The following is an 18,319-nucleotide window of genomic DNA, read 5'->3' as shown; positions in this document are numbered from 1 at the left end:
TACTTCCCCCCATTTAGAACATTGTCCATTTAATCCTACACTTTGCTTTCTGTCTGTTAGCCAGTGTGCAGCCCCTTAAAGGTCAGGTCCACATATCCCATCACTGCTAAATTTCCTCAGAAGCCTTTGATGAGGATCTCTGTCAAAGGCTTTTGGAAATCCAAGCTTGCAGTGTGAACAGGGCCATCCCATCCATGTGCCAAAAAGTCTAAAAGAGGTAAGATTTACCATTGCAGAATCCATGATCTTTTCCCAGCAATGCTTCCTGTTTTTACCAGGTTGCCTGAAACATCGACTAGCCTATAATTTCCTTGATCTCCCCTAGGACCAATTTTAAACATTGGTGTCATACTGGCTACCTTCCAGTCCTCTGACACTGATCCTGATTTGAGGGGCAAATTACATTTTTGGCTAGGAGATCACGTTTGGGTTCCCTATGACCTTTTTCATGGATACCACCAAGACAAGGTGATTCATTATTGCATAGTCACTCCTGATATCCTGTACTATATTCTCTCATTGCCTCAGTAGGCTTTAGTTGTTCCAATTCTCTGCCTGAGAAGGTCAATGCAGGCATCTGTCCTAGATTTGGGGTAGACAGAAGCTTTTGCTTCCAGAGGTGACTGTGTGGTCTCCATAACCTTATTCAGGATCCCTTTCACTCCTTCGTCATCTAATGGCCCAACTGCTTTCCTAGTTAGTTTTCTGCTTGAAACATATTTAAACAAGTCTTACTGTTCTTCTTGATGGGTTTTGCCCTGTACTCCATGACCTTTTTTAAATTCCTTATTATTACCTTATACTTCTTCTGCCAGTGATCATACGTCTTCTTGTTCTCCTTATTAGGCCAGAAATTTCCAGTTCCTTAAAGAAGCCTTCACAACTTTCACATCTTCCTAGATATGATTAGAAAGTCATGGGGGCTTCTTCTTGAATCTACAAACCCTTTCTTACATTGCAGAATACAGTACTGATGAGTCACAATTACTATTTAGAAGGACTCTGAAGACATTGGGCCCTCTTCACTTTTCTTTTCAGTCTTTTTTTCACCAGTTTTTTTTTCTTTTTTACTAGACGTTTCCCTGTTGTAATCAAATCTGACTTCGTTGGACCCTGCTGGGAACTTCCCCTTGGCATGCATGCTAAATATAATAGCATTATGGTCATTGTTTTCTTACTGGTTCCACAACAATTACATCTCACATCAGTTAATGGCCACTGCTTAAGCTAAAGTCTAGGGCTTCTTCCAGTTGATTCAAAGACCGACTCTTTTAAGTCACAATCTTGTAGAATACCTAGAAAAGGGGTTTCTTTGTCTTGGTCTGAACATGAATACACCCAACCTATTTGTGTAATGGTAATGCTGTGGTTACACCAGCTTCTCCTTTACATAACTCCTTGCTTTCTTTCAGCACCAAGATATTATCCTCAGTATTTTGGTCATGTGGGGAGTGGCATATTCCTAGATCTAATTTATATTTGTGGCTAGATATTGCCATTGACAGTGCTTCTGTGGAGGCTCTTATGATATGTAGATTGTATATTCTATTTTATATAAACAGCAATACCTCTCCCCCTGCAGTCCTTCCTGTACCATCCATAAAACTTGTATCCAGGAATGACCATATTCTACTGACTCTCCCATTCCACCATGTTACTGTTATCCACTATATCTATGTTCTCATGTGCAACTAAATACTTTGATTACCCAAACTTAACTTAAAGACCTCTAGTGTCATTGGTGTCAACATGACCACAACTTCCTGCCTTCTGCTCAGCACTATCTATCAAGTTATCTAGAAAACATATGACATCCACAACTATAGTTTCACATAGGCCAATCATCAAGCAACCTACGTGCCTGTCAGAAGTTCATCTGTCTGTATTTCTAATAACTGAATCGCCCACATTTAAAAGCTCTCCACTCCCCAGATGAGTATTTTTGGTATGAGAGGCTATAAGTACACCCAAGGAATGAGTCCTTCCTACCAAAGCATCTCCCTTACCCTTCAAATGATGTCCTCCTTCTCCAGGACCCATATTCTCTCTGACAGCAAGGGAGCCGTCATCTTGGGAGAGACAAAGCCATCACACCCTGGAAAGTCTCATCTATAGACCTCTCTGGTGAGTATCTCCAGTTCAGCCCTCTTGGTTTCAAGAGAACAGCTTTGCTCTCACATAGTACAATACAGGTAGATGAAGTAACTTTGTGACCCATCTTTCAAAGGTCTGTAAAGGAAAGGAATGCTGAAGTAAGATTGTAAGCACAGTAGCAGTTTCACTTGGTGACCACTTTGCTTAACGACCAGTTGCTGGTCCCAGTTGTAGCTGCTAAACAAGCACTATCGGTAACATGACAAGAAACTTTAATGGTAGTCATACAAAATGCTGCCAAATCAATATAACTCCTTCCATTTACGTTGTTGTGTTCATCCCAGGCAGTGGTAGTTAATTCTCTATTTTACTTTTCCTCACAACTGAGATTCTTGGGTAACCAGATTCCAAAGCATACCCATATTCCCAGAACAGAAAAGACAAATTGCCTTTGGGGATTCCAGCAGAGACAATAAAGTTTACATTCAACAAGCATATATTATCTTTACCACATCCCAACTGTCTGTATCTGTTGACATTTGTGAGTAAGCACATGAGCCATTCCCACTAATTATTTTCTCTCCCGTCCTCACCTTAGTCCCAAGAGCCCACCTCAGAGGAGGAAGAGGACCAGGTGGAGGCATCCAAAGAAACAGACCTGGTGATACTGAGTCAATAACTGGCCCCATTGTCCTGCCTTGGACCTTTCAGATTCTGATTCCAACTGGGACTCTCCTCCACCCAGCCCTCAAAGACACTGATATCTGAAGACAAAGAGTCCAAGAATGGCTCTTCCATGCCAGGAGGTAACTCGATGTCAAGAGTAACCAGCTGAAGAAAGCCAGCCTTGATCAGGCAACTGTGCTCAAAGGGAGCAAGCAGGGCTTGGAAAAGTCAATGGGACAATGCCTGTCTGTGAAGGCCGCTGAGAAATCTGGCCTCAGAACTCCCAGTTGCCAAGACTCTTTCCTTGGAAATCAGCTTGTCTCTCCTCAGATTCTCTCTCTTGCTTAGTCTTTGAATATGTTTACTGTAAGGATTCTGCTTATGCATATATGAGGCTTGCGATGAATTTACAATTGCAAGATAAACTTGATGGATTTACTACAGCATTAAACAGATAAGCCTGGCCAAAAGTGAAGTCTAAGATATGAAGCCCTGGGTTGGTGTCCTTCCTTCCTTCCTTCCTTCCTTCCTTCCTTCCTTCCTTCCTTCCTTCCTTCCCTCCTTCCCAAACCTACTAATATTTATATACTTTTATTTTTTTTATACAGCAGTGTCAGAAGGCATATTTTAAATTACATTTCATTTTTCACTTTTTCCAAAGTAACAGAAATTCCATAAGGGGTGGATATCTTACATTTGGATCCTTTGTGAAGGAAATAAAGTCATACCACAAGAACTCTATCTGTTTGAAATAATCTCTTTTTCTTGTAATTCTCTAACAGTTTTTAAATATGTTTTCCATAAAAGTCAAGTTCTATACTCTGGCTTACTTTATGAAAAAAAGCTTTGATGAAACCCCCTTTATATACTGTACTTCTAACAAGGGGCTAGACTTGTCTTGCTACTATTAATAAAAAATGAATGATTTTTTTCTTAATTTTTTTATTCTCTTCACTGAATATATATTTAAGTTCCAGCTGTGGTATTTATTGTTTAGTCCTATCATTATAAAGACTTCTGAGCAACATTTCAATACTGTTACATGACTACCATAAATGGAAGAAGGTTCTTTTATGTTCCTCTCCAACATAAGGCTGAATAATAATGTGTTGGAGAAGGAGGAAGAAGAGGAGGAGGAAGAGGAAGATGAGGAGGAGGAATTTATTTTTATCTTTGACCTGTTAAATAAATAATCAGTGTTATCTAAAAATATGGTGCAGTGGTAGAAGGTGCTGGGCTAGGTGTCAAAACTGACGCAAAAGCATATATGTGTGTGTGTGTGTGTGTACACACACACACACACACATGGTGTTAGATGGAATATTTTATAAGTCTTTCCTTCCCCAGACTAAAAACCACATCTTTTCCTCTATGTTAGCGTGAAGTTCATTTCCCATATTACCTTCAACCCTTCTTTATTACGCACTTCAAAGACTAGTTACAGTCTTTCAGCAAAGCACTCTTGGGTGCTCTAAATAATTTTTTCCCAATTTGCTTGGGTTTAACTTCAGCGTACTGTAAAGGAGACTTTGCTTGCCCCATTTACTGCTGCATAAACCTCTTTTAACTTTAAATCCTGCATCTTTTGGAATGCTAAGCACTCTACTGTTTTAGAGTAACAATCCTCTCGAACACTTTTGGCAAATGTATGAGCAAAAAACAAGCTGGCAATTAAGATCAGCCCTACCCTGTGATGATTAATAAGTTAGAGTCACTTAATTATACCTATCCATGCAATAGTATGTTTGCATTATAGCAGGTGTGGAAATTAGACTTTGGGGCAAATTAAAATGTTGGAACCATCTTATTAGGGATTATTGGGGATTTCATTAGATAACAAGGCTGTATTTCATGAGTCCTGAGGACCTGAATCTTATGAAGGAAGTCAGTATGGAGCCTGATGATGAAACATACTGCTAACCATGTCTTTTTTGTACTTCCAGACAGGGCTTTGGGGCTGCTCCTGTTTTCGCACACTGAGGTTGTCCTTGAGCACAGCCAATTTTCTTCTTGTTTGGCTGCCACAACCTCAAACGCAAATGCGTTTCACAGCCAATCTCATTTCCTTTCCCACCACTTTGTAGCAAATCAAGAATGGGAGGTCACCAGAATTTCTGTGTTCCATACTGGAAGGACCACAAATCAGCTGCAGCTGTCTTCCCAATGGCTGTGTGGGACCAGTCATGGGCCATTACGAGAAGGACTTGGAGGGATGGGAGCAGCCCGCCACAGCCACAGGTCTTACGCCACTATTCTGATACTTTTGTGGTAAAATAGATTATGCAATTTGTGAGCAGAGGCAGAGAAGGTGATATCCACCTGGCCCAGGTAGATGTGGGGCAGGCAGAGAAAGAAGGAAAGTATGCAACCTCTCCTCCTTAGCAAGAGTTTAGAATTGGGCCTTTGACTGTGTGCATCAGCTTCCTAGATCCAAGGGAGTGGGGTCCTTGCCAAAAGGGAATTTTCAAACAGGTAAGAGACTGAGAGAGTCCCTTGAGGCTGAGAGCTCCTGTTTTTATTTTTCTGCCAGGAAAGAGCAGAGGAAAGAAAACTGGACTGCTAGTTGGTCTTGACCTAGTGTTAAGAGATGTCCCAGGGAAATGGGAGAGTGGCATATAAAAAATGTCCTGGGAGCAAATTCTGAAGTGTAACTGGCACAGAAGATAATATGGCGTCCTGCAACCTGGTCATTTCAGGGAAAGAAAGACAAGCTGAGAACTGACCTCCTCCTTCCTTCCTCTCTGATTGAAGGCTAACCAAGGAATTCAAGGGGGCAGCAGTAGTGGGCCTTTCCATCTTAGAAGCCCTTTCTCATTAACGCCAGGTCGATGGCCAGTAGAACTTCTGGTATCCTGGATGAAAGCATTGATCTGGTGTGTATCATGGAAAAACATGATTGACGGTGGGGGGTGGAGGGGTTCTTCTGTGATACAGAAGACTAGGATTGAAAGATAGGTAGATGGAATAACTGTGGCCTATAGAATTCCTTCTCACTGGCAGGTGCTGTACCCACCAGTCAGCCTGCTCCTATATGTAATAATTTCTCTTCCTAAGGTAGCTGGAATGAGCTTGGGCGTGGTAGTAAATTATCACCTGTCCTAAGGATTTAAAACATCCATGCTGAGGTTGTATGTACATTGCATGATACTAACTAGTTTTGATTTTCCTTTCTGATGGGGGTTGTGATCTAAAGGTGGAAGAATTATCATGGGCAGATTATTTCCTGGTCACTTTTAGGTGGATGGTTTGTAGAAATGTCTGCAGAGATGGAAGACTGATTTATATTTCCCAACCTGGGCACTTGACTAAACAAGTTCGTTTCCTTGCAAACGCTTGAAGAATTCTCAATACCATCTGTGGAATATGGAGATGGCCCCAAAGGCCCTCTTATTTCTTGCAGAGACAAAACAAGATCTTGCTCTACTGGGGAGCAGACAGCAATGAAGCAGATGAATGACAACTGGAGCTCAAGTGTAAGAATTCTCAAGAGAGATCAGATGGAACACCTGAAAATTCATATTCTAAGTTGTAGAGATAGTGAAGGATGGTTTAATTTAATTTAATTATTTAATTTTTATCCTGCCTTTATTATTTTTATAAATAACTCAAGGCGGTGAACATACCTAATACTCCTTCCTCCTCCTATTTTCCCCACAACAACAACCCTGTGAGGTGAGTTGGGCTGAGAGAGAGTGATTGGCCCAAGGTCACTCAGGCAGCTTTCATGCCTCAGGAGGGACTAGAACTCACAGACTCCTGGTTTCTAGCCCAGCACCTTAACCACTAAACCAGACTTTGTTCTCTGCCTCTGTTCTGTCCTCACAAAACAGCTGCTATCTATACCAGGCAGTCTCTCTTCTCTCAAGAAGTTGGAGGAGGGGCAACTGAAACAGATGGCAGTCCCTGTGAATATTTGCTTTGTTTACTTGGCACAATCTGACCTCAAGCCGCTCAGGGTCTAATTAGCTAAGGGACCACCATTTCTAATGAGGAATAGTTTTTCTGCTTAACTCCTTGTGACTCTATCCCTTTCACATCAATAAATCTTGTGAAGAAGACTGTGGGATTCATCTTGTGAAAAGAATTACTCTCAGTTCAGGCCAGTGCCTGGGAGTTTGACCCAATGGAACAGGCCAGCTCAGGAGGGCCATCTGCCTACTGACCCACATTCTTGCCACTTAGAAAATCTGCATTTTGTTTGTCAGGCTTTCTTTTCAACTATTAAATCTTTTTAGCAGTTCCTTTATTTTATTTTACCCAAGCAACTTTTTACATTCAGTCTGATTTAACAACTGCCCTGTTTAGTGATGGTGCTGAAAAAGTAACTTGATGACTGGTCCTTTCACTTACAAGCCTTGCAATGTCTCCATGGTCCCATGATCACCATTTGCACACTTCACAGCCAGCTTCTGACAAGCAGAGTCAATGAAGAAGCCAGCAGTAAAATTGCAAGTTGCAGCCATGTGATATGACCATGTTGCTTAGTGATGGAATTGCTTAGTGATGGAGTTGCTGGTCCCAACTGTGGGGCTTAATGACCACATTGCTTAGTGATGGAGTTGCTGGTCCCAACTGTGGTAGTTAAGCGAGGACTACCTATATTCCTGAAATTCTATGGAGCATCCCACAATCTCCTCTTCCTTTAATGTAGTCCCAATGCATTATTTTTATTTCATTATTTTTTTTCTTTTTTATCTGAACTGGAGTTCAAAATGAGAAATATAGATCTCCCGAAACATCAGCAATCTATTGAACTCAACTCTTCTAGGATGGCTTGGACAGCAGCAGCAACATTCTTGCCCCTCTTCCCCTGGTTCTCACCACTTAATCCCCAAGCTCTTCTTTAAGCATCTGCACAGCCATTTCAAACACACCTCTTTTTAAAAATATCAGAATGTCAAAAGAGAGCCCATACCATGTTGTTAAACTGAAGCAGAACAACTGCATAGGAAAAGCCTTTCCACACATTGACGTTCCCTCAGGATGATTTGCAGTATCATTTGCATCTAGAGCTTCTCCCATGTTGCACCTGGTGGTCTGCATGGAGAATCGGTGTTTGCTGAGATTCCCCAAGCAGCATTGCAATAGGGAGCTGACAAGAGCTAATCTTTCTCAACTGCTGATTCTCTCTACCTACTCCTGACTTAGGAGCTTCTGGCACTCCATGATTTATGAAAACAGCATGCCTGCAGCTTGTCATACAAAAAAAAAAGTTTCCAATCTCCTCTTTCCATATGCACACACGTAGAGGGCTTCTCCTTACTTCCCCCTAACCATGGCCATAATAACTACTTTCTTCTGCAGTGTTCCAAAATAACATTGCCTTCATCTCACCCCCAGCTGAAAATTGCCCTTAGCAGTCCCACTTTGAAACCACCCTGTGCCCTTTTCCCAGAACATGGTCTTTGTGAAAGAGAAGGCAGCTTCCCCAATATTGTGGCTTCTGCTGTGGTCAAAGCTTGGGATCCGCCTGCTTCCTCTGGACCACTTCAGGCTATGCAGGCATCCCTGAGCCCTCCAGATGTGCAGGCCTCCATGCTCATTTTGGCTTGGGCACCTGGCTTCCACAGAAGCATCTGCCCATGTAAGTGCTGGACCAGTGCTTTCCATAGCACTTCTCAGTTTTTTTCGTAGCCTCCTTCTAACTCAGGTTTAGCCCTGTTTTGTCCTAGAAAGCACAGGGTCAGTTTAAACTCAGTCCTGCCAATTCTTTGTTTCTTGTTCCCTCACTATTTGGGTGCATTATAGATTTTCCACTGTTCCTGCCAACAAGGTGTTTCCCATGATTGTTGTAAGGACTTGCAGAGGAGCTCTGTAACTGGCTCAGCAATGTTCCTTCATGTAGCTGCAGCTTCGACAGCTGTTTGTGCAACACAACACATTCATGTTGCCGTTGGTGGTGGGGTTGGTGGCACCACTGCTTATTCCATTTTTGGTTTGATAGTAAAGAGATTCAGCTGAAACCAGAACTTTTTTTTTTGTTGGGATTAATGGACAGACAACTATTAAAAAGCCATGGACAATTATTTTTATATATGATCACTGCTGTGAGACAACCATATGCGCAAAAATGAAAAGATTCTGAAATACCCCAATGGAGGAATGGTTAGTGAAGATGACGGAACTAGCAGAGATGGCAAAATTAACTTGTTTGCTTAGAGAAAGATCACCTACTACATTTATTAGTGACTGGAAACCCCTTATGGACTTTTTGCTGAAAAAAGAAAAAAATGAACTGATGATTTATGGATTTGAAGCTTGGAAAGGGTAGATTATGGAAAAAAGGAAACTTTGTTGTAATCTTAGAGAGAGACGGTAAAATATAAATGTACTTATAACTGCTGTTAAGAAGATTGGAAGCCACTTATTTTCTTTTTCCCCCTTCTTTTCTATCTCTTTTTCTTTATTTCTTTTTTGCTTTTCTATTACTTTTCTCTGTTTCTCTTATCATTAACTTTAAATGTGTGTTGTTTTTACTCTGTGGAAAAACTTCTTTAATAAAAATTATACTTACAAAAATAAAGGGGGAGAAATGGTAAGAGTTGGTTTGTAACTGCTGTAAAGAAGATCAGAAGCTGCTTCTTCAACATTTGTTTGTTTGTTTGTTTATCAAATTTATATAGCTGCCCATCTCACCAGAAGTGACTCTGGGCAGCATACAACCATCAGGTAAAACAAGAATATAAAAACACCCATTATAAAGACAATCATTATAAAGATATGAACAATCATTATTAAAAATTAAAATATAGTATTATTAAAAAGTGAAGTATACAAAGCACAAAAGGAGAGAGTAAGTATATCAACCACATCACCCACAATAAGCCACCTTAAGGGGAGCCACCTTAAAATGTCACCAGTTCCCTTGGTCCTCCAAGGCTTTTCTTTTTTCTTTTTTCTGTTTTCTTTCCCTCTTTATCTGTTTCAAGCACTTTTTCTTTTACCTTTATCTTTTTCTATTTTGCTTTTATACATTTGTTCTTGCTTATCTTTTGATTTTGTAAAAACTTTCAATACAAACTATTTTTTTTAAAAAGAATAGCCTGAATGATAAGTAACAGGAGCAGAAGATAGATGGTGAGGAGAATCAGATTTCCCTCCTGCTTCACCTTGGTACTCCACCAGCACCGGCCACTCTTGCTGGACCTGGCAGATGCCCTAACTCACCACTCTAAGCATCCTGCCTACACTGGTCCAACCCTGCCCCACCCCAGATTAGGGAGAGTGGGTTGGGCTTGGTCTCCCTGGCAACCCTGGATGGGCAGGGCAACGAACCCACCCCTTTCATTAACTTGGCCTGTAAGAAATAAGTAAGGGCAGCCTCATTACTCTGTTAGAATAAGAAGTGGCAAAGGGGCAGCTCAATTTAGGCTAGCACATTTTTAAGGGCTGGTGGGAAGCACTTGCACCCAGGGCTACACACTGAGGCTCCATAATGTATCCATTTGTCAGGTTGTAATCCTGCATGTGGAGTCCTTGGTGCTCTCTGAGCCTGGTTGTTGGCTTGCAGACTTTTCATGATCTGACTAGGTAGGCTGACCATATTTCCTTGAGACGAAAACGGGACATTGGGATGGCAAAATGGGACAGGGCTGGGCGATGGGCTGGATTGGCAGGCAGGAACTTCTCCAGTTTTCTCCAGCTGGGAACCTTTGGATTCCTTCCTTTGTGAGAGGCAAGGCTGGCTGGAGAGTCTAGTGAACGGTTGTCCCCAAAAAGCTGTTCCTCCTCTGGCCGTGATTTTGTGTTCTTTTCTTCTCGCCGTTTCAAGGCAGGAGCCAATCGGCTCACCCTTTGATCACCGCCTATCAGCTGATCCTGTTTTTTTCTTTTTAGGTTTCGTGCTGGGTTGAGCTCTGTGGCTTTTTTCCTGCTGTTTCTGCTGAGCTCCCCCTCCTTCCACTCAAAGTCAGGCTGCCTTCTGACAGGTTCGCAGGAACTTTCAAATTTTTAAGTAAGGTTTTTAAGAAAACGGGACAAAATGGACGTTTATATTAAAACGATGGGACAGTCTGGAAGTGTTGAAAAATGGGACTGTCCCATTCAAAATGGGACGCATGGTCAGCCTACAACTAGGTAACACCATCAGTGCTGGTGAGTGTAGGGTTTGCTCCCTGTTTATATCCAGTAGCTAGCCCTGCCAGGGCTTTCTCCTTGGTAGTTCCTTGATTAGGGTGTTGTTTTCTACCTGTTTGTTTGTTTGGTGGCCTTTTGTATTTTTAAATCTCCTGAAGGGGCTAGTTGCAAGGGAAGATTTAATTTTGAAATTTGTGAGGAATGGAGAAAATGTTATTTTAATGAAGTATGAGCTTACTTTAAGTTCTGGTCATTATGGTGGGATGTCAGAAACTCTGTGCAGCCTCTTATTTAGCAAATACAGAGATTTGCCTTGCTTGAGAGGATTGGAAGAGAGGATCCACTTATGAAACTATTTATATGATATCTTACAACAGTGCATGGGTACTCCATACTAGGCCAAAACAAGCAAGGAAACGCTTCCTTGCACTATTCTCAGCACAATGAACAGTGGCTTCCTCTCTTCACAGTGAAGTGTATTGTCTCAACCAGTCTGAGGCTGCTTGCAGACATTCTAACTTTCAGGCTGACCTAACTGGATTTGAGGGTTTTCCCCAGGTTTGGCTGAGAGAAGGCTGCAAAGGATAATCTTCCCAATGTGCTGATCTAGACGTAGTTAAGAGAAATTAATTGTGAGAAATTCACTTTGCTTCCTATCCCTTAAAGATGACAAGGACTGAGTAAGCATTGCTGCAGGCAATTGTCTTATTAACTGAAACTAACACAGAGAACGTGAAATGCAGGGTGTGTGCCAGGAAGCTGAAGCAGGCAAAAAGGGTGGGTTTTAGGATTACTCAGATGTTTTTTTTAATCTGAGTGAATTATTCTGATACCTGAGTTAAATTTAGCTCATTGTTTTAAATTTATTTTTAGGATAATACAGTTGATAACTTTCTTGACAATATGCCCTCTACCCAAGTTTGCCAGAAAATCCCAATGTTTCAAAGGATATATTTAAAATGCATAAGTATGTTCTAATTTATTTCTAAAAGTCACTAGTAAATTTTACCAATATATACTCTGTTCCAATGAAGTTACTCTATCCTGGGATCTATATGTAGAATATAAATCATTATCTAAATAAGAAAACAGTGTAGGCTTTAAAAAATATATATAAGTTTTCTTTGGATATAATTGAAAATAAGCAGTTTTTGATGTCTTTGAGATACTAATGAAGCCTAATGTTCTCCATAAAATCTTCAGCTTGTCTGAATATACAGGGGCTTGGGCTTTGTATCCAACTGATAATTGATATGTGAAAGTGTTAATCTGACCTTGATGTTTATATTATTTGAATATTTGGCAATACTGAGACTTAATCTCAGAGATTTTCAGACATTCTACTGTCAAGTAATAGTTTCCCAATTACAAGAGGCCAAATAATTTTTGTATGTCCCCTGTGCTGTTAGGACATATTCCTGCTTCATCATCACGGAGAATAGTATCATGGAGGACATCTAATCTTCACTAATAAGGGCACATTGTGATTGAAGATCATCAGTGGTGCCCAAACTGTTTATCAACTATAAACAGTTGGTATATCACTGATATCCTTCCAAAAGCTCAATGCTACAGAAGATGGTTTGAAACTAAAAAATTATGCTTTCTAAGATTCCATGCAACAGACCTCAAGGTGGTAGATATGAAGAATGTACTGTGCATCCAAATTCTCAGCCAAGAACTGGCAAGATTAGGACCTTTTTAGCTTCCACAAGGCAGCTGGATCATCCTGTGTCTTGAGATGCCACAGCTTCTTGATCTGTAACAGCTTCTGTGGTGAACATGCCATATGTGAATAAGCACACAGAAGCTGTTATGCTGTTTAGATACTCACATAATAGAGGGAAACTCACAATAGTTTTACAAGGCAATATGTTGTTGGCACAGAAGCACCCAATTTAAAATTGAAAACTGTCCTTGCCTTTCTATGATATTGACCCAGGGAATTTTAAGTCCTAATATCTTAAAAATATCACGTTGAAATTTGAAACAGTGAAATATAATAGCCAAAGTATTCCATGCAATCAGTTTGATACTTTATAGATGCTTCTAATTAAAAAACTGTTATGGGTGAGGATCTGAAACAACTGTAATTTAAGGGACATTGTACATTTGCTGTCCCTGAGACATTGTTAACAGAGCTTGTCTAGTCTCAGGGTACAAGTGCAGGAAAGAAAGAAAGAAAGAAAGAAAGAAAGAAAGAAAGAAAGAAAGAAAGAAAGAAAGAAAGAAAGAAAGAAAGAAAGAAAGAGACGGGGTGGATAAGAAAATTCAGTAAATTATGTGTACCATGAAATTAGACATGAATGCAGTTTTGAATCCCCCCCCTGGTGTTAAAAATTTACACAGTATTGAGTAAATCGTCTTAATACATACATATAACAGTGAGTTGTTCCTTCACAAAGATTGGGACTGGTTTACATTTCAAGATCTGTGGCACTGTAATTGGATTTACTTCCTTTCCAAACATTTTAAAACTCTCAACAAAGAGCAAAGTAGTTATGCTGTGTAGTACAATTTATTATAGGGCCGCAATGCCAGTATTCAGAGTGAGTCTCACTAGGGACTGTATATGCAGCTGGCTATGCTTTGAGACTGGAACATGTTAACACTAGAAACCCTCTGTGGTAAATATTTGCTTGGTATAATATTTGCTTGTGCAAAAAGCTGCCTACTGTAACCTTCAGAAACCCCCTGTCTATTTCAAAGAAGGCTTTGCTCGGTGTTAAGTTGCAGGTCAGAACTGTTCTTTTTAAAGTAGAATTATTAGCAGAATACTTGCCAATTACACTTCCCAGGTCTAAGAATAGCCTTCCCCAATTTGTTTAATCACAGCACCTGCAGTTGGCATCACTATCACCTACCGGAAGCTGCTGATTCAGATGGGGTGTGGTCTATAACTGTTGGAATTAGAGCAAAAGAACAACTGGAAGTCGTTATCTGGCACAGTGAAAGCTGCCCTCATCTTAACCTCTTGATTTAGCCTGAAAGAATGGCATTCATCCTAAAGTTTATATTTAAAGCCACTTCCAAATGGCACTCTTTCCATTCCCCATCCCTCCGAAGTATTATCCTTACTCTTGCCAACCTTGGAATGCTGAAAACAGGCAGGGAAGACTATGGGTCTGTCAGTGCCCCTCACCATCATCAGCGGGAGAGAATCTTCATTCTGCATGCAATGGCAGCTCTAAAGTCACAACAACAACCCCTCCACCCCCAACTCCACACAGAGAAAGGTGAAAACAGCTAGCCCCATGCCCTCTGTTTTCAGTACACCCTCTCTGCATTTTCCCCAGCCGTTTTCCAGAAAATCTGGGCTGTTCATGGAGGGAGAAGTCTACCTGGTGGTCAAAAGGTCATTCTTTCTACCTGTACTGTAAATCCCCATTGAAAACTGTGGGGATGGCACAACCACCGTTTTGCAAAAGAGGCATCCAAGATCTGCAGCTCAGAGACTTTCATCAGAATGATAAAAGCAGCATTGCAGTGATGTGATGCAAGTTTAGCCCCTTTTGTAGAGATGCGCAATGTCAAAATGCATGTAGAAATAGGGCAGCACTTACATCATGATAGTATAATGCTTCCCGTCTCCCTTGATCCACCCTGCAGACATCTCTGGAGAGGTAGTTTGCCCCAACAACTGCAACTATGGCTGTAAATTGAATCTAGAACCTCTGGGTGAGTGTGTGCACATGTTGGGGGGGGGGGAAGGGTGCAATGGCTCACTTGAACTGAGAGTCTGGGAGGCAGAAAGAGGCAAGAGTTTGATGTCCTTTGCTTCAAAGAGCCAGGCAATTTGCTTGTGAAACTGACTAATCTAATTAAGACTGGGTTCAATAATAAAGCTCCCTGTGAAATCTACAGGGAACCCAGACTTCAGGCAGTGGATGTTCCTGCAGATGGATAAATCTTGCCCCAAGTCCCATGGAGTTCTGGTGTTCCAAATCACCAAGTGTAGTTTTTGCAATTTGATCTGTCCTGCAGCTGAGTTAGGAGGGAAAAAAATTGACCAGCTGCCTGAGGAAGAGGAGAGTGGCATGTGATCATAGGGATGTGACACCAAATTACGCGGAACAAGTATGAAAGTGACCAAACATCAAATCTAAGAAGATTCAACTCTATAATGTTGTATGAGAACAACACTTCTTACTAGGTATATTTTCTGTACTAGTCCAACCAGTTTATAGATACGTCTGTATAAAGATTTCCTACTAAAACAGCATCCTGAAGCATCTTCCCTGCCTGTTACCACTTCTCAGCCTTTTGGCTAAGATCAAGTGTAGTGTATGTGTGTATCCGGAAGACTGATGGATGCTTGGTAGCATAAGGGATCTCCAGTCTCTTCCCAGAATAAATTCTGAGGTCTTGGAGGTACCTCAGAAGCCTTCTTCCTTTTGTTGCATCAAACTGACACAGCTCTCTTTCTGGAATATTTAGATTGTAGGTCAATAAGATTTATCATTCACCTGGTGCTGTTGGTATATCTCCTGTCAAGCACTCTCACAGATCTAGGTGGGTGAATGTTTTTTCCTTTGCTAGGACTTCCACCTCCTTTGGATGTTTTTTCCTTTGCTAGGACTTCCACCTCCATTTATGCTCATAAACTACGAGTGGTTGATCAGCCTCCTTCCCTTTTGTAAACTTTCCTGTAATTAATTCCTTTTTTTCATATGATTGGTCATTTTTCTAAGCAAAGAATGGGAAGCTGGGTCATGAAGATAAGAAATCATGCTTTCAATGACTGAATCTTTTGATTCCTTGGTGTCACGAGTGCACTGCCATGGGGCAAATGCATGGCAGCGCACACATGACAATAGATAGCCTCAAGTAGAGAGAGGAAAAGGAGAAGTAGTTAGAAAACAAAAGAAAGCAATAGCCTGGAAATATCCTACCTGAGAGGAGCAGCACTCGACCATCAACGCCATTGTCCCAACAACGAGCAGGGCAGGAACAGGTAGGGTGTGGTTGAGACATGTGCAGTCATGGCTCGATCACAACCAAATAAGGAAATCCGGTGAAGGGGCGGAGCAAGGGTGGGGGGGAGGAACTCTGGTGGGAATGAGGGGATATATTTGAAATCTGTAACAGGCTACGCTACTCTCGGCTTTTTACTGGACAAGTACCTATCTAAATAAACCCTGAACCTGTTTGCTCGAAGCAGCGTCTGTGCGTTATTTATAATAGGACGATCCTTACATAAAGCCGAGAGTCACCTCCAAACCCGCTAGCCTCTACCAAGAATTTTTTTTTGTGAGAGAATAAGCTAGCGATGGCCACACCAGTGTGGTCCCTGACTGCAATGGCACAATGCCACAACGAAGAAGACTCCATACAGCTGGGGAACCTAGAAGTAGTCCTGGACGAGCCGGACACACCGGAATGGGACGGCGCCTCCGAACCCCAACCAGAGTCACCCCGCGAAGCGGAACAACTCCACTCCGTCGGAACATCAGTGAAAGTACTAACCAAACGACAGACGGAGCAGCAGGCGGCAGAAGCGCAAAGAGACTGGTGCCAAGGGATCGAGACCCGAATATGGTCGATCGAGGTCACGATGCAATCCATGGCGCAGGCACTCCGAGACATCGTGACGAACGTAGTGGCAGCAGGACCAAGGGAGCCTGACGACAACTCACCTCACCAACTGCCGGCCCCGAGGGATGGAGACTGGGTGCAAGACTTCGTAGCCAACCGGCACGCGAATCTTCCGGCCGCATCTACCCCGACTCAAGCGCGCCCGAAAAGCAACCCGAGGGGTGAAGTCATGAAAGACTTTGGCGTGAAGTTTGACGGTGAGCCGGCAAACCTCTCCTTCTTTCTGGCAAACGCGACTGATTATGTACTACAACAGGGCCATAACTTTACCTCTGAGAGGGCAACAGTCTCGGCCATAGCCACCAAACTGCGGGTCAGAGCCGCGGATTGGTATGTGCAGATGCTGGACTCCAGGGACCCAGCCCTGGCTACCTGTGACGCATTCCTAACGGCACTGAGAGACTACTTTGAAGACCCGCTAGCTAAGGACAAAGCCAAGGTCGCCCTTACGGGACTCAAACAGGGACAGAAATCCGTAGCGGAATACGTGCTGCAATTTAAAGTCCTAGCCAGGAAAGTCCCGGAATGGGGGGAAGCTACACTGACTGACTTATTTAAACGGGACCTTAACCACGACATCCTGCAATGGGCGGTGTACCGGGACAACCCAGACTCGCTAAACGAATGGATACGTTTAGCCGGGAAGACCGAGCATGCGAAGGACGTCTTCCGTATGGCGACCTGGAGCGACGAGATGGCCACCCGAGACAGAAGACCAACACCACCACTGAGAACGCCATGGGACGAAGAACGGCAACGGCGGCTGACCCGAGGGCTATGCCTTAAATGCGGCAGAGAGGGCCACAGAGCGGCGGACTGCAGCAAACCTCGGATGAGGAACCAAACGCCCAAGATGACACCAAAACCAGTCCCCAGACCCCAACCACGGCCACGAATACTGACTGGGAAAGTCGCTGCCACAACGGAGACGGAGGACTTCTACTCTGAGGAGGACGCCTCCGACTCACCAACGCGACCGGTGGGAAACGACTTCCACCTGTTCTGAATGGCACGGAGGGACAGGTGGTAGAGGAGATGCGCAGGGCTAGCAACATGAGTAAATACGCCCCGATCCTCAGGATCATCATCGAACTGACTTTTGAGGGCCAAACCATCACAGCAGGGGCCATTATAGACTCTGGTTGTTCCAGAAATCTAATCCACCCCTCCATAGTCGCAGCCTTGAAGTCACCTTGCATTCCCCTCCCGGAACCACTGGAATTCCAGCAACTAGACGGCTCCACAGCGGGAGGGGGACCGGCAACCCTGGGGACGGGGGTAGTGACCCTTCGGCTGGGCACACACCGGGAAGCTATACAATTTGTGGTCGCCCCGGTAAGCCGGCCCATGGTCATGCTGGGCATCACATGGCTAACCTGCAACAACCCCCCGTATCGATTGGAAGGCCCGATCGATCGAACTTGCCGACGGGACCTACCAAGTGCCGACCAACATCAAAGACTCTGCCGTGTTAGTAGGGAGGGGAGAAATCGCTCAACCTCCCGGAGAGGACTCCCCACTGGAAGGATTGCAGGCACAATATGCCGACCTGACAGACGTATTCGGGGAGGAAGAAGCCGACGAACTACCCCCCCACAGGAAAACGGACTGTCGCATTGAATTCCTCCCCAATGTCCACCTCCCAAGGCCAAAAACATACGCGATGTCGCGGAGGGAAATGACGGCATTGCAGGAATTCATTGACAAAAACCTCGCGCGGGGGTTCATCAAACCGGCAAACTCCCCAGTCAGTGCGCCTGTACTTTTCCGCGAAAAGAAGGATGGGACTCTACGACTTTGCACGGACTATCGAAATTTGAACGCTGTATCTATTTGTAACAAGTATGCAACACCTCTAGCTAAGCAACTATTGGCACACCTGTGCACG

General features: G+C 43.0%; 1 protein-coding gene across 1 annotated transcript in view; it reads right to left on the bottom strand.

The window, feature by feature from the left end:
• Positions 1 to 18,319, bottom strand: part of ZSWIM8 (zinc finger SWIM-type containing 8) — a 746,829-nt gene that overhangs the window by 287,698 nt on the left and 440,812 nt on the right. The window lies entirely within an intron of this gene.

This window comes from Candoia aspera, chromosome 6 (genome assembly GCF_035149785.1).
Source record: "Candoia aspera isolate rCanAsp1 chromosome 6, rCanAsp1.hap2, whole genome shotgun sequence".
NCBI lineage: Eukaryota > Metazoa > Chordata > Lepidosauria > Squamata > Boidae > Candoia > Candoia aspera.
The sequence above is the reverse complement of the archived record's forward strand: the minus strand, read 5'-3'. Positions and strand labels throughout refer to the sequence as shown.